General features: G+C 42.5%; 1 long non-coding RNA gene across 1 annotated transcript; it reads right to left on the bottom strand.

Moving 5' to 3' along the window:
• Nucleotides 1-3,559: 3,559 nt before the first annotated feature.
• LOC110503584 lies at nt 3,560-5,010 on the bottom strand. The gene is made up of 4 exons (XR_002470495.2): nt 4,668-5,010; nt 4,463-4,578; nt 4,114-4,244; nt 3,560-3,833 (listed from the first exon to the last, which is right to left on the bottom strand). It is a non-coding gene; the product is annotated as an uncharacterized LOC110503584 (long non-coding RNA).
• Nucleotides 5,011-15,774: the final 10,764 nt, after the last annotated feature.

Genomic DNA, 15,774 nt, shown 5'->3' with positions numbered 1-15,774 from the left:
GAACTGGGGAAGGGTACCAAAAAGATTATGCAGCATTGTAGGTCCCCCAAGAACACAGTGGCCTTGATCATTCTTAAATGGAAGTTTAGAACCACCAAGACTCTTCTAGAGCTGGCCTCCCTGCTAAACTGAGCAATTAGGGGAGAAGGGCCTTGGTCCGGGAGGTGACCAATAACCAGATGGTCACTCTGACAGCACTCCAGAGTTCCTCTGTGGAGATGGGAGAACCTTCTAGAAGGACAACCATCTATGCAGCACTCCATCTATCAAGCATTTATGGTAGAGTGACCAGACGGAAGCCACTCCTCAGTAAAAGGCACATGACAGCCCGCTTGGAGTTTGCCAAAAGGCACCTAAAGGAATCTCAGACCATGAGAAACAAGACACTCTAGTCTGATGAAACCAAGATTGAACTCTTTGGCCTCAATGCCAAGCATCACGTCTGGAGGAAACCAGGCACCGCTCATCACCTGGCCAAAACCATCCCTATGGTGAAGCATGGTGGTGGCAGCATCATGCTGTGGGGATGTTTTTCAGTGGCGTGAACTGGGAGACTAGTCGGGATCGAGGTAAAGATGAACGGTGCAAAGTACAGAGATCCTTGGTGAAGATCTGCTCCAGAGCGCTCAGGACCTCCGACTGGGGTAAAGGTTCACCTTCCAACGGGACAACAACCCTAAGCACACAGCCAAGACAATGCAGGAGGTGCTTGTCATACAAGACTTGATGCTGTAATTGCTGCCAAAGGTCCTTCAACAAAGTACTGAATAAAGGGTCTGAATACTTCTGTAAATGTGATAGTTTTTGTTATTTGTAATACATTTGCAAAAATTCTAAACCTGTTTTTGCTTTGTCATTATGGGGTACTGTGTGTAGTTTGAGGGGGGGGGGGGGGGGGGGGGGGGGAATGATTTAATTTCAGAATAAGGCTGTAACGTAACAAAATGTGGAAAAAGTCAAGGGGTCTGAATACTTTCCCGAAGGCACTGTATGTAGTATGCCATGGGGACACTTATGGCAAGGGTACATTTTGGACAGTATACATTGAGTGTACCAAACATCAAGAACATCTTCCTAATATCCTACTTTCGGTTGGAAGTTGAAAAGTTTTTTCAGGTTGTTTCAATGACTTGAAAACAAAGTAATTTCAATGTAGTTTCATTCAAATGGACACAGTATCAAATTGGTCAATGAACAATTGGATTCATAATCACATCAATTCAGTAAGTACACAGTATTGATTAAGAACATTCAAGTGCTAATTGTCTTTATTCCACTACTAAAGAAGCATGACTAAAATCACCTCATATTTCAAACATCCAGTGTGAGAAAAGACATGTTGTATTATTCTATGCCTCACCATTAAGTGAATTATTGCCAATACATATTAAACATAGGGGGTTTTCATTCGGTTTAAATATTTCTTAATAACATTTCATGTAACATTTAGTCATTATTTATGCAACCAACAATTTATTTGTACAATTATATATTGGTTTACAAACAATGGAGTAAAACAAGCTTATATTTTGGGGTGGACATTGCATCCTATTCTTAATCAATGGCATCAACATATTTGAAAACCAATGAACTGACCCATCAACCAACTCTTGCAAAACCAATGAACAAATATGTGAAAAAGCAACACATCTTAGTATGAAAAACAGTATAAATTCAGTATGTATCATCCACCTTGTCAAAACTGTGCATGGTGTGTACAAAACGTTGTGGACACCACGACAGACTGACCAGGTGAACGCTATGATCCCCTATTGATGTTAAATCCTTGAGACATGGATTGTGTATGTGTGCCATTCAGAGGGTGAATGGCCAAGGCAAAAGATTAAAGTGCCTTTGAACGGGGTATGGTAGTAGGTGCCAGGCGCACCGGTTTGTGTCAAGAACTGCAATGCTGCAGTCTTTTAAGCACTAATATTTATTTTCAAGGATCATCAACTTGTAATAGTTCCTATTACGCAAATGTTTTTCGTCGCCACCAGATTGCAGTATATCAACCACATGAAAAAAAATACATACTATTCATCACTACCTTACAAGTTCTACTCGTTTCACTACTTATTTACTACACAAGAGTGGTGAGTCAGTACTGATGAGTACTGATGATGTTGACTGATTTTCTCAAATGAACTAACCCAGTATAATCTTAGACATTTTTGCATGTTGCATTTATATTTTTGTTCAGTGTACATAATAATATTTAAATTGTCTTTATAAGTCAACATGTTGGGTCCCACAAGCTGTCCCAACACAATGACATGAATTCTGACCGTGTAAAATGCCTTTCCTTTAGTTGACTCTAAAATGTTGCATTCTATACCCATTTGAAGAGATACAAGTTATTAATGTGTTTAATAAGATTAAGAACTCTCAGGGGACCCTATTTAAAATTTTGGGGACCCCAAGTTTGGGTACAACTGTAACACTGTCCTCCGTCCCTGCTTGCTTCAACACTTCCTCTCTTTGGATCTTCCTTTGCCTCCTTCATTTCTGTTTGTCTCACTACCCTCTGTAAATAAAATGTATTTTGTTAAGAGAAATTGTATTAGCCCATCTTTTGATGGTAGCCATCTTAATTTCAGTCAACTGCTCCTGCTGAGGTTAGAACTCTGATCAATGCTGGGAACGTAATAATAAGTGGGTAAACAATAATACAAAAATAAATGCTATTTCACAAGTAAAAATGTGCGTAAACGGCGTTCACGCTCCACTACATCCCTGGTTGTCTGGCAAAACCCATTCATTAACATCAGTATCCTGCCAGGCAGGAATACATCTACATTTGCCCGGCCTTTTAGCTATCAATGTGATGTTTGGCGGCGCTTAATCAATCAATTCTGTACCTGCCTGGCTGAGTACCATTGTGGTGAAAGGAAAACACGTAGGAAATAACATATTTGATCATGTTCTGTTCTGCTCATTTTAATTCAAGTACCCTGCACTCAACGGTTTCCTGTGTGTATCAAGAAAGATCCATCACCCAAAGGCCAGCCAAACAACTTGACAACTGTGGGAAGCATTGGAGTCAACATGGGCCAGCATCCCTGTGGAACACTTTCAACACCTTGCAGAGTCCAATGTTTCATTTAATCCCTTTTAGAATAAGGCTATAACGAAATGGGGAAGGGGTCTGAATACTTTTCGAATGTACTGTATCTTACTCTCCAAGACTGTCTCGGAGGTAGCAAGGCGGGGCGGCTTGTCTCATCTCCTGGTCAGTAGGGGGTGAGCGAATCATCACTGGTTCATACAAACACAGGACAGGGACATAGAGCCTAGTTAATACAACACTACTGTAGCGAGAAATAGAAATGGCGTCTTTTTGTAGGCACTAACTCCACCATGGTTCATTGGACAAGGTTATGGGGAAATTAATGGCGTTTTTGTAGGGTTTTTGGATAAACACCGAAAATAAGGTCTGTAGTAAACACAGGCTTAGGAGATCGTATATGTTCTCAATGAGATAATCTTCATCGGTTAATCTACATTTTTGTGATTTTTGAAGCATTTATGTTTTTTAGGACTACAAGTTGGTGAGCTCTATACCATGCCTTAACTTGCTCGTGGGAAGATTCATTAAGTTGTAATGATTTGAATTAAATATACAACTTCAGTCTCACAGACAACATTATGTTAATAAATGTAGTGTATAACAAGAGTCTGGGTCAGCTCCTGATTTCTGGGCCACTGAAGCAGCCTGGGATGGTATGGTCTGCCCTTTGACCTCGAGGACGAGCCAATCTGTCATCAAGCGGCTCCGTTTCTTCATCAGAAAGTGGAGTCATCAGTGAGAGCAGCTCCTTGGTCTCCTCATCCTGAGGGAAAGAAACACACACCCTTCCCTGTGTCCTACACATTAATCATAATAAGGCAGGCAAAGCTTATTGTAGGGGTGCACTTCAATAGTCTACAGTGGCTTCCTCTAACTCCTTTCATTTGCACTGATCTGAACAGCAGATAGGTGAAAGCATTATGGTATTTGTCTTCACCTGTCCAGTTCATTCAGAGCAGTATGAGCAGAGAACAGAATATAAGTCACTTCAGACTATTGAGATGCCCCCAAAACCTTGGGTAAGGTGCCATACTGTAGTATACCTCGAGTTTGAGCTTGGCTCTGTTGATGTCCATGCAGGAGCGGAGACACTCCCCAACCACCATGCCCCTCACATGCACTACGCTGCTATCCAGGTGACTCTGTATCCCTCCCAGCATGACCTGCAGTAACTCTGACATGGGAAAAGACATTAGTGTTGGGATCATTAGGCACAAAACAGAAGAAAACAGACTTCAACAAGGTGGGACTACATGGACACTTCCCATAACAAAATGTTTATCGTTTTCCTAGGAAAAATGAATATATAACTCAAGAGGCGGGCAGGTCAGAAAGTAGTATGAACAGCTCTGATCGTGTGACAATACTGTGCCGTAATATTAGGGGTGTTACCTGAGCGTAGCTACTGTAGCTCTGCATCACTCAGTCACACACAGCAGCAGAGCCCGGCTCACAGAGCTTCTGCTCCAGAGGGGGTTGGCTCAGGCCTGGCACAGCAACCGCAGCACCTGGACACACGCAGTCACACACACACAATCAACATTGTCAAGAAAATACACACATATCATCATAACACAAAAGACTGTTGTACACTCACCTGTATAAGTAGTGGCCTCTCCCTGTCCTGAGTCGGGTAGCCCAGAAGAATCCTCAAAACAAGAGTGAAGTTGAAGACTTTAGCTATAACAACAGCTTTTTAAGTGGACTTTCTGTCCTTCAACACCAGGTTCCCCATGATCCTGGACCCCTGTCAGGCTTAGAGGAAAAAGAACACTTGCATTACGAGAAAAAGACATGGGACAAAGACAAAGCTTGACACCTTTTTTATAACCTCTAGCAATCTCCCCTTCCCTTACCTGTTGACAGTCCACACCAGCCCAGTGAGAACACACTCCAGCCAGCACTCTGGGACGGTCTCCAGCAGCTTCCAGCGCACCCTCTGCCAGACCATGTCTGAGCATGTGCAGGAGGAGAAGCGAGCGGCCAGCACCTCAAACACTAACCCTGCAGAAAGAGACGCACAATGATGAAACTCTGCTGATGAACGATTGCGGTTGACAATCATCACTGCAGGAGGAACACATGTTGAATGCAGCCTTGCTTAACACGGTGTCCCTGAACACAAGCCTTTCCCAGGGCATGGGCCACAGAAGTCAGGGAGCAGTCTTTTCCATCTGGTAACAGCAGTATATTTTATTCTGTTTTTTTAAATCCGATTTTACTCCTTGAGTGTAGTCTGTTCTGGACTTGGAACGGTGAAGAGACCTCTGGTGGCATGTCTTGTGGGGTATGCATAGGTGCTAGTAGTTTAAACAGCTTGGTGCATTTAACATGTCAACACTTCTTACAAAAACAAGTAGTAATGAAGTCAATCTCTGCTTTACTTTGAGCCATGAGATATTGACATGCATATTATTAATGTACATTTAAGGGCCATCCGTGCCACCCTGTTCTGGGCCAGTTGTAATTTTCCCAAGTCCCTCTTTGTGGCAGCTGACCACATGACTGGGCAGTAGTCCAGGTGCTACAAAACTAGGGCCTGTAGGACCTGCCTTGTTGATATTGTTGTCAAGGAGGCAGAGTAGCACTTTATTATGGACAGACCTCTCCCCGTCTTAGCTACTGTTGAATCAATATGTTTTGACCATAATTATTTATTTTTTATATTTTTTATTTCACCTTTATTTAACCACGAAGGCAAGTTGAGAACAAGTTCTCCTTTACAATTGCGACCTGGCCAAGATAAAGCAAAGTAGTTCGACACATACAACGACACAGAGTTACACATGGAGTAAAACAAACATACAGTCAATAATACAGTAGAAAAATAAGTCTATATACAATGTGAGCAAGTGAGGTGAGATAAGGGAGGTAAAGGCAAACAAAAGGCCATGATGGCGAAGTAAATACAATATAGCAAGTAAACACTGGGGAAGAGGTAGTTGTTTTGGCTAAATTATAGATGGGCTATGTCCAGGTGCAGTAATCCGTGAGCTGCTCTGACAGCTGGTGCTTAAAGCTAGTGAGGGAGATAAGTGTTTCCAGTTTCAGAGATTTTTGTAGTTCGTTCCAGTCATTGGCAGCAGAGAACTGGAAGGAGAGGCGACCAAAGGAAGAATTGGTTTTGGGGGTCTGTCCCAAATACAATGCTTTTAGTTTTTTTTTAAATATATTTAGGACTTTTTTTTGTGTATTCTTCAAAAAAAATATTCAAACATAAAATCTACTTGCAGTGAAGCCACAACATTTACATTAAATTCAGTCATCTAACAGACTCCTATCCAGAGTGACCAATAGAAGCAACCAGGGTAATCATCCTGTCCAAGGGCACGTTGACAGGTCTCCCAACAGGTCAAAACAGGGACCAGAACCAGTGACCTATCGGCCACAAGCTCCTAACCGCCGGGCCACCAACCCGCCAAGATCCCCCCACAGTTCCCTGAGAGCTGCCACTCAACAATTTACTTCAATACAAAACCTAGGATGCTCATGGTTCTCACCCCCTTCCATAGACTTACACAGTAATTACAACAACTTCCGGAGGACGTCCTCCAACATATCAGAGCTCTTGCAGCATGAATTTACATGTTGTTCATCCAATCAAAGGACCAGAGAATTAATCTAGTACTGAAAGCATAAGCTACAGCTAGCTAGCACTTCAGTGTATATAATGTGGTGAGTAGTTGACTCAAGAGAAAGAAAATAGTTGAACAGTTGAACAAATTAATTTCTTCCTAAATAAAGGAGAAGAAAGAGAGCGTCATTTCTTTTTGCTTTCAGTTTCACCTACTTAGCTAGCTAGTTTAGCCTACTGAAAGACCCTGCTAAAACAGCCAGCTAGCTATGTTAGCTAGCTGGCTATGACTATCCAACACAACACTGGAACTCTTCCAAGTAAAAGGTGAGCTTTTGGTTTTACAAATGTATTGCCACCGGTGCAACTGCTTACTGATGGACACTAACGTTACCACATGATTTAGCGGGTTTACTAACGTGTTAGTTTTATTAGCTATGCTGATTATGATGTTAATTTTGCTATTATGGTGATAATGATGTAGGCTGTGTGTAACTTGGAAAGGATTTTTCGCCTTGTCACATACAGCTGATGTGTTGTGCATTGAAGTCCACAAGCGAAGGGAAGCGGTGAAAGTAGGAGAGCGCATAACGTAGATGTGAGAAGGAATACATCGTGGCAGCTATGAAACTGAACTGTGTTTACGTATGATCAGTGGTGTATTCAATCTGCCCATTCTGTTGAAAAACGTTTCTTAAACAGAAGCCAACTGAACAAAACGAGGATAAACATACCTGAATTTGTCCAGGTATAGAAACTCTTGTTTGCAACTGTTGGACTAACATTATCAGCTAGATGCAGGCAAGAGTGTGCAAGGCGGTATTGAATGTCACTGTCTGTCCGTGTGCCACGGTCTATCACATCAAATTTGTCTCTCGACCTGTGTGCATGTTGTAAACGTTCATTCATAGGCTAGGTTGAAGCAACTTTATGATGGGTATAGGGAAACTGTTAGTATCATGTTGTAGCCTAAACCTATCGTTGTTACATTTAACTGGGTGAATGGAATATGAATGACAGTCAACCAATGTGCTGTAAAACGCTAACGTTACTTTGCTCCATGTCAACTTTAAGGTTTTTACTTTCAAAATGTTTAATAACCGTTTTATATTTTTATTTTTCCCCTCGTATAACATACAGTCAGAGGTCACGCAATATAGCTTCAGTGTGTAAATCAAATAGAACAATGTGTCGGCATCGAATAATTATCTCTGGCCCCTCCCAGTGAAGAGCTCAAAAGCCAAGTCTCAACTCAATTGCTGGTTGAAAATGGTTTTCTGCCACTCCAAAAAGACAGAATTTGGAGATAATTGTCCCTCTTTCTGGAACTCACCCACAAACAGGACCAAGCCTGGCCTGCTGAGGAGTGACGGACTCCATCCTAGCTGGAGGGGTGCTCTCAATCCTCTAGCTCCACAATGAGATAGGGTGCAGCTTAGCGGAGTCTGCCACTAGCACAGTCAGTGTACTCAGCTCAGCTATCCCCATTGAGACCGTGTCTGTGCCTCGATCTAGCTTGAGCAAAACATGGCGGTATTTGCTTTAGCAGTCTCATTGGAATAAAGATCTCCTCCAGTCCTGTCATTATTGAAAGAGGTTGTGATCTCACATCTCAAAATAGGGCTACTTAATGTTAGATCCCTCACTTCCCAAGGCAGTCATAGTCGAACTAATCACTGACCATAATCTTGATGTGATTGGCCTGACTGAAACATGGCTCAAGCCTGATGAATTTACTTTGTTAAATGAGGTGAAATTGGTGGTCTGTTGATATCCCTCTAGTGGTGTGGGGGCTGTGCTTTGGCAAAGTGTGTGGGATTATATCCAGCCTGGTTGGCCCTGTCCGGGGGTATCGTCGGACGGGGCAACAGTGCCCCCCCTCCCCCCAAGTCTCAGCCTCCAGTATCTATGCTGTAATAGTCTATGTGCAAGGGGCTGGGGCTAGGGCCAGTCTGTTAAATCTGGTGTAATTCTCCTGTCTTATCCCGTCCTGTGTGAATTTAAGTACGCTCCCTTTAATTCTCAGTCATCAGGACTACCTGGCCTGATGACTCCTGGCTGTCCCCAGTCTACCTGGTCATGCTGCTGCTCCAGTCTCAACTGCTCTGCCAGCGGCTATGGAACCCTGAACTGTTCACTGGACATGCTACTTTGTCCTGGACCTGCTGTTTTTGACTCTCTACTGCACCTGCTGTCCCGACCTCTGAATGACCATGCTGGTCATCTATGCACTGAACATCTTGAAGAATAATCTGGCCTTAATGGCCATGTACCATCTCCACCCGGGCACAGCCAGAAGAGGACTGGCCACCCCTCAGAGCCTGGTTCCTCTCTAGGTTTCTTCCTAGGATCCTACCTTCCTAGACAGTTTTTCCTAGCCACCGTGCTTCTAGATCTGCATTGCATTTGTATAGCACTTTGTGACATTGACTGATGTAAAAAGGGCTTTAGAAATACATTTGATTGAATTGAAGTGGTAGGGTCTAGGGACTAGTTTGGAAATAAGCCCTAAAACCCTGGTGCTGAGAGCACAGCAATCACAGCAATCAGATTTAGCATTCCGCCAGAAAATGCGAGTTTGAACTATTTTTAAATTTGTGGACAGGGCATATGCCAAAACAGTGACAGTGTAAGTTAATGTTTGAGTTGACAAGATTTGTGTTGTTTGTAAACAGAGTATAAAGCCTACTTACATGCTTCATTACCATCAACCTGCTCTTCACTCTCTGGGGTGCTGGATCTAAATTGGGACTTGTCAAGAAACACCGTGGAGCCACTAGAACTGCAGTGATAGTCATCAGTTAATACATCACGGATGCTGTCGTTCGGTCCAGATCCAAACTCAAGGCGCCTTCTCTTCTCCCATTCAGGTGTATGGCCCTTGATCTTCTTTCCAAGTGCAGCATCCTTGTGCTTTCTGCCCTTGGTCTTTTGAGGGGTCCGCACATTCTGTAATCTCTTCATCAGTAGTCTGGAGACAGTTTCCTGTTAGGACACATATGTAATGTCTCCCTTTAAAGGGATACTTTGGGATTTTGGCAATGAGGCCCTTAATCTACTTCTCCAGAGTCAAATGAACTTGTGGATAATATAATGGTATCCAATAGTTAATCTAACTCAGGGGAAGTAGATAAAGGGCCTCATTGCCAAAATTCCAAAGTATCCCTTTAAACATGACATAACAATGCAGAGATTACCGCTGTTAATTACTGAATAGCAAAAGCCACAATGGTTAGACTAAAAGGAAGTGAACAAGATGATCACTCACCCATTCATATTTATAATGCACCGAATTGTCCCGCAGCATATGGTAATATTCTACCAGTCGTTTGGCCATAGAATTTACTTCACGCTTCAATGGATACTTTAAGTCATCCATTGTGGCTCGCATTATGGATCTCATGTTGGTCATCGTGTTATGGAGTAGTCGACAGCGAAGTTCTTTTGAGAGTGTGTAATCTTGCTCTTGCCCAACGAGCTGCTTTTTAAAATAATATATTCTGGCTTGTTCTAACTCGCTTTCTGTGAAGATGACATATTACAGTGGGGCAAAAAAGTATTTAGTCAGCCACCAATTGTGCAAGTTCTCCCACTTAAAAAGATGAGGCCTGTAATTTTCATCATAGGTACACTTCAACTATGACAGACAAAATGAGAAAAAAAATCCAGAAAATCACATTGTAGGATTTTTAATGAATTTATTTGCAAATGATGGTGGAAAATAAGTATTTGGTCAATAACAAAAGTTTCACAATACTTTGTTATATACCCTTTGTTGGCAATGACAGAGGTCAAACGTTTTCTGTAAGTCTTCACAAGGTTTCCACACACTGTTGCTGGTATTTTGGCCCATTCCTCCATGCAGATCTCCTCTAGAGCAGTGATGTTTGGGGGCTGTTGCTGGGCAACACGGACTTTCAACTCCCTCCAAAGATTTTCTATGGGGTTGAGATCTGGAGACTGGCTAGGCCACTCCAGGACCTTGAAATGCTTCTTATGAAGCCACTCCATCATTGCCCGGGCGGTGTGTTTGGGATCATTGTCATGCTAAAAGACCCAGCCACGTTTCATCTTCAATGCCCTTGCTGATGGAAGGTTTTCACTCAAAATTTCACGATACATGGCCCCATTCATTCTTTTATTTACACGGATCAGTCGTCCTGGCATGATGTTTCCACCCCCATGCTTCACAGTAGGTATGGTGTTCTTTGGATGCAACTCAGCATTCTTTGTCCTCCAAACACGACGAGTTGAGTTTTTACCAAAATGTTCTATTTTGGTTTCATCTGACCATATGACATTCTCCCAATCATCTTCTGGATCATCCAAATGCTCTCTAGCAAACTTCAGACGGGCCCGGACATGTACTGGCTTAAGCAGGGGGACACGTCTGGCACTGCAGGATTTGAGTCCCTGGCGGCGTAGTGTGTTACTGATGGTAGGCTTTGTTACTTTGGTCCTAGCTCTCTGCAGGTCATTCACTAGGTCCCCCCGTGTGGTTCTGGCATTTTTGCTCACCGTTCTTGTGATCATTTTGACCCCCCGGGGTGAGATCTTGCGTGGAGCCCCAGATCGAGGGAGATTATCAGTGGTCTTGTATGTCTTCCATTTCCTAATAATTGCTCCCACAGTGGATTTCTTCAAACCAAGCTGCTTACCTATTGCAGATTCAGTCTTCCCAGCCTGGTGCAGGTCTACAATTTTGTTTCTGGTGTCCTTTGACAGCTCTTTGGTCTTGGCCATAGTGGAGTTTGGAGTGTGACTGTTTGAGGTTGTGGACAGGTGTCTTTTATACTGATAACAAGTTCAAACAGGTGCCATTAATACAGGTAACGAGTGGAGGACAGATGAGCCTCTTAAAGAAGAAGTTACAGGTCTGTGAGAGCCAGAAATCTTGCTTGTTTGTAGGTGACCAAATACTTATTTTCCACCATAATTTGCAAATGAATTCATAAAAAATCCTACAATGTGATTTAGTCTGCCTGGGAGCATAGTTGAAGTGTACCTATGATGAAAATTACAGGCCTCTCTTATCTTTTTAAGTGGAAGAACTTGCACAATTGGTGGCTGACTAAATACTTTTTTGCCCCACTGTATGTGCTGGGTAACTTCATGATTTTGTAGGGACTCCTTTCGTGATCACTGAGCCTGGATGCAAAACAGAACCTGGGCTTGGAGACACTGGGGTTCCAGCCATTTGCTCTGGTGAAGGTATTTGGGTTACTGGATCAGGGACTACTGGGGTCACTGCCATTAGTTCTGTAGGTGCTGGGATTACTGGACCGGAGAGTGCTGGGGTCACAGGATCTGGTACTGGAGGTGCCTGCCTTGTGCAGGTCTCAAATTTAGCTGATCTGAATCTTGTTCCTGTAAACACATGCATCAGATAGACATTGCTTTCTAGGCAATAAATGCCCATTTCTACTTTGTTCGCAATTTGAAAAATATCAAATTAAGAGCTGCAAACATTTACACCAATATTACGTGTACTGGCTAGTGTAAACTGAAATCCTACCTCATGATCCTGATGAGCAACTTGCCATATAGCTTTACTCCTTATGAAATGTTCTAGACCCAGTAAGAAATCCCTGATATCAAAGGAGAAGCTAAGACTGGGCAAAAGACATGCAGGGTGAAAGGTACTTTCATCAAAGCCTTACCATCAAAGACATATATGGAGTTCAAATTCAAACTTCCAATGGGGAGAGAGAAATATATTGTGCATTGGTTTCTCTCCGCTGAGACACTTTAGCCCAACATGAGCTGTGGGGATTTAAAGAGGGGGTGGAGTTTAACAAATGTAGACAATGTGAATGTACTTTGACATTGATTGAGATGGTTCATATTATCCTGTTATTACTCAAACTGTATCAGATTTGAAATGTCTTATTGAGCAGTATTTGAAGTATGTGAAAAAGCTTTTCCCTGAAAACAATATTACATCAAAGCAACATTATTTGATTCATGTTCCATCTCAGATTAAATTATTGGTTCCAATGGTTAAAATACGGTGCATTCGGAAAGTATTCAGACCCCTTCACTTTTTCCACATTTTGTTACGTTACAGACTTTCTAAAATGACTAAAATTATATATTTTTTTACATACAATATCCTATTATGACAAAGTGAAAACAGGTTTTTAGAATATTTGTTCATAAATAAAGAACAAAAGTATTACATAAGTATTCAGACCCTTTGCTATGAGACTCGAAATTGAGCTCATGTGCATCCTGTTTCCATTTATCATCCTTGAGATGTTTCCACAACTTGATTGGAGTCCACCTGTGGTAAATGATTTGGAAAGGCCCACACCTGTCTATATAAATGTCCCACAGTTGACAGTGCATGTCAGAGCAAAAACCAAGCCATGAGGTCGAAGGAATTGTCCGTAGCACTCCGAGACAGGCTTGTGTCGAGGCACTAATCTGGGGAATTGTACCAAAGAGATCCTTCATGAAAACCTGCTCAGGACCCCAGACTGGGGCGATGGTTTACCTTCCAACAGGACAAAAAAAAAAAAAATGTTTTTGCTTAGTCATTATGGGGTATTCTGTGTTGATTGATAAAGGGAAGAAAACGATTTAATCAATTTTAGAATTAGGCTGTAACATAAAATGTGGAAAAAGTGAAGGGGTCTGAATACTTTCCCAATGCACTGTATGTATATGACAGTCCTCAATGCTGAATTTCAGAAATGTATGAAAGTCTTTGATAAAACATAAATCAAATGTTTGAATGTTGTCAGAATGCTAGACGGGTCACAATACCCTATTTTTTTTCAATGAGCGGGAGTTGGGACCAATGTCAGAGGTGAAGAATATGCAATATCTGCAAGCAAAAGTGAGGAATTTCTTTGGGTCTGGTTCTTAAAAAACAAGAGAAACAATCCTGATTTAAATATCATCAAAATTGATGGCATTACATGATAACTTGTTGATTGCCTAGCTGTGCTAGTTACACATAAAGTACCTAGAATTAGATCTAATATCTAAATTAGACAACTCAAGACCAATTTTCTTAAAACAAGCTGAATAATCTAACACATACAGTGCTTGGTAAAATGACTTACAGTATCTTATTGGGGGGGGGGGGGGGGGGGGGGATTTGATTTATTGCCTTAATGCAAGATTTATTTACTTCCTAGGATTTCATTTTTTGCAGTACATACGAGTTTATCATCAAGTCAGACTAAGCATCACTTCAAAAATGTTGAGTAAGGTAAGTCACAGCAGGTGTCTGAACATTTTCCATTCAACAACATCAAATAATTCAGCTACCTCTGACGAATGTGGCGTCGGTAAATCTCTATTGTGCAGATTCATGACTGGATTAGACAATTTTCCTTTTCTCACAACAACATTATCTTTATTTCCTGATAAGAGGCACAACCAATGACGGTACTTTGGTCTATGGTGAATGGGATATCTTAAGAAAAGTCTAATTGCTGCCAGTCACGTTGCACAGTGAGGTTTGGGCTATTTAGCAATCAAATATCATGCAATGAATCAGCTTTAAACACCTAAATGAAGAAATGAAGAGAACCCATGATTAGATGTAGAGACACTAGATGAGAGCGTTTACTGTTTCTGGGAGGGCAGGTTCATTTTTCTGAGGGAGTGTGCTACCTTTCTGATCATTTGTGGGGCGAACCTCAACAGTCCCTCATCCCTGACAAAATCTCTGCTTTTCAGCTTGCCGTTCTTCCGCCGGCGGATATGATATAGCCTGCCGAGATGGGAAGACACTTCTACTGTCCGGCTGTTCTGCCTCTTCACGCCATGCACTGAGATCTCAAACACAGTCCTGGGGTTGATGATCAGCTTCCCCGTTTTGTAGTGGGATTTGAGAATGGGTTCTCGCAGGACATGCAGAAGGAAGTTAATGCCAGGAATGGTGGCCCACTCTGACAAGTTGAATCTGCTGCTTTCGTCAGTCTTCTCGATTGGGAAAACATTGTTTTCAAAGTAGAAGTTGGCCTTGTTGCCGTATTTGATCTCCAGAGTGCTCAGGAGCTCCCCCCAGGTGTTGTTGTCCACGGGGAGGATGATCTCATCAGGGTCATGGAGGAGGAGATACTTAGTCTGGTACATGTTCCTGTACAGACAGTCGTTGAGCGCAGGGATCTGGCCATAGTAGTGCAGGTCACCGGGTGACTTGGTGGCAAGCCAGCTGGAGGACACCTTGATGTGGGTGTCAATTGGCCAGGGAAATACTTCCACCAGACCAACTTCGTCTTTATAGTAATGCAGTACCTCCTCCATGTCACGGCTGCAGTTGGTCTTATAGACCACCACCCTCTGGGCCCCCAGCAGGCGATACATCTCCATGGCCTGCACAAACTGCAGCACGTTGTTGTACCCCCCGAACATGGTAGAGAGGCACACAGTGAAGTTGACAGGAAAGCTGGACTCCCTTGGTACCCTGTTCAAGATTGGGACAAAGGTGACGTGCTCAGGATCAAAGTCCTCAGACACCAAGCCAGCGTGTGTGGGCTCACAGTCCTCCGGGATGTCACACAGGAAGTCCCCCGTGCCGTAAGGGAACCCGAAGTGGGAATTGTGGATAGTCCGCTTGGCCAAAGAGGTGAACAGACGGTCTTGGCAGCATAGTAAGCAGTGATGGATGGTCTTTTCTGGTCGCCACACGATGGAGATGAGACGAAGGCTCATGTTATGGGTCCGGTGCTCAAAGAAAGCATTCAGCACAAATGTTTTGGACCCTTGGATCGGGATGAAGGGGTCAGTGCTCAAATTTGGAAAGCAGGTGTCCATTGCCCAGTCCTTCCTCCTAAACAATTGCTCTACAGACCATTTCTGAGTAATAGAAATGATATATCCCATGGTGAACAGAGTCAAACCAAGAAATATCTTCATCAAATTCTTCTTTGTCATGGTTATGAGGGGCTGATGAGGGTCTCTCTGAAGAAAGCTGCAGAACACAAATAGCAATACCATCTTTCAGTTTTCCTGTACAATAAACACAAATATAAATATTTTGATGTCAAGGGTCAGAAAGCAGTGTGCAAACAAAAAAATATTTAAAGACGCAATCTGAGATTGGTACATCCATTTTTGACGTTGAAATGAATTATATATAACTCAGCAAAAAAAGAAACATCCTTTTTCAGGA

The sequence above is a fragment of the Oncorhynchus mykiss genome, chromosome 24 (assembly GCF_013265735.2).
Source record: "Oncorhynchus mykiss isolate Arlee chromosome 24, USDA_OmykA_1.1, whole genome shotgun sequence".
In the NCBI taxonomy this organism is placed as follows: domain Eukaryota; kingdom Metazoa; phylum Chordata; class Actinopteri; order Salmoniformes; family Salmonidae; genus Oncorhynchus; species Oncorhynchus mykiss.
Note: the sequence above shows the minus strand (reverse complement) of the source record. Positions and strands in the feature narration are given on the sequence as shown.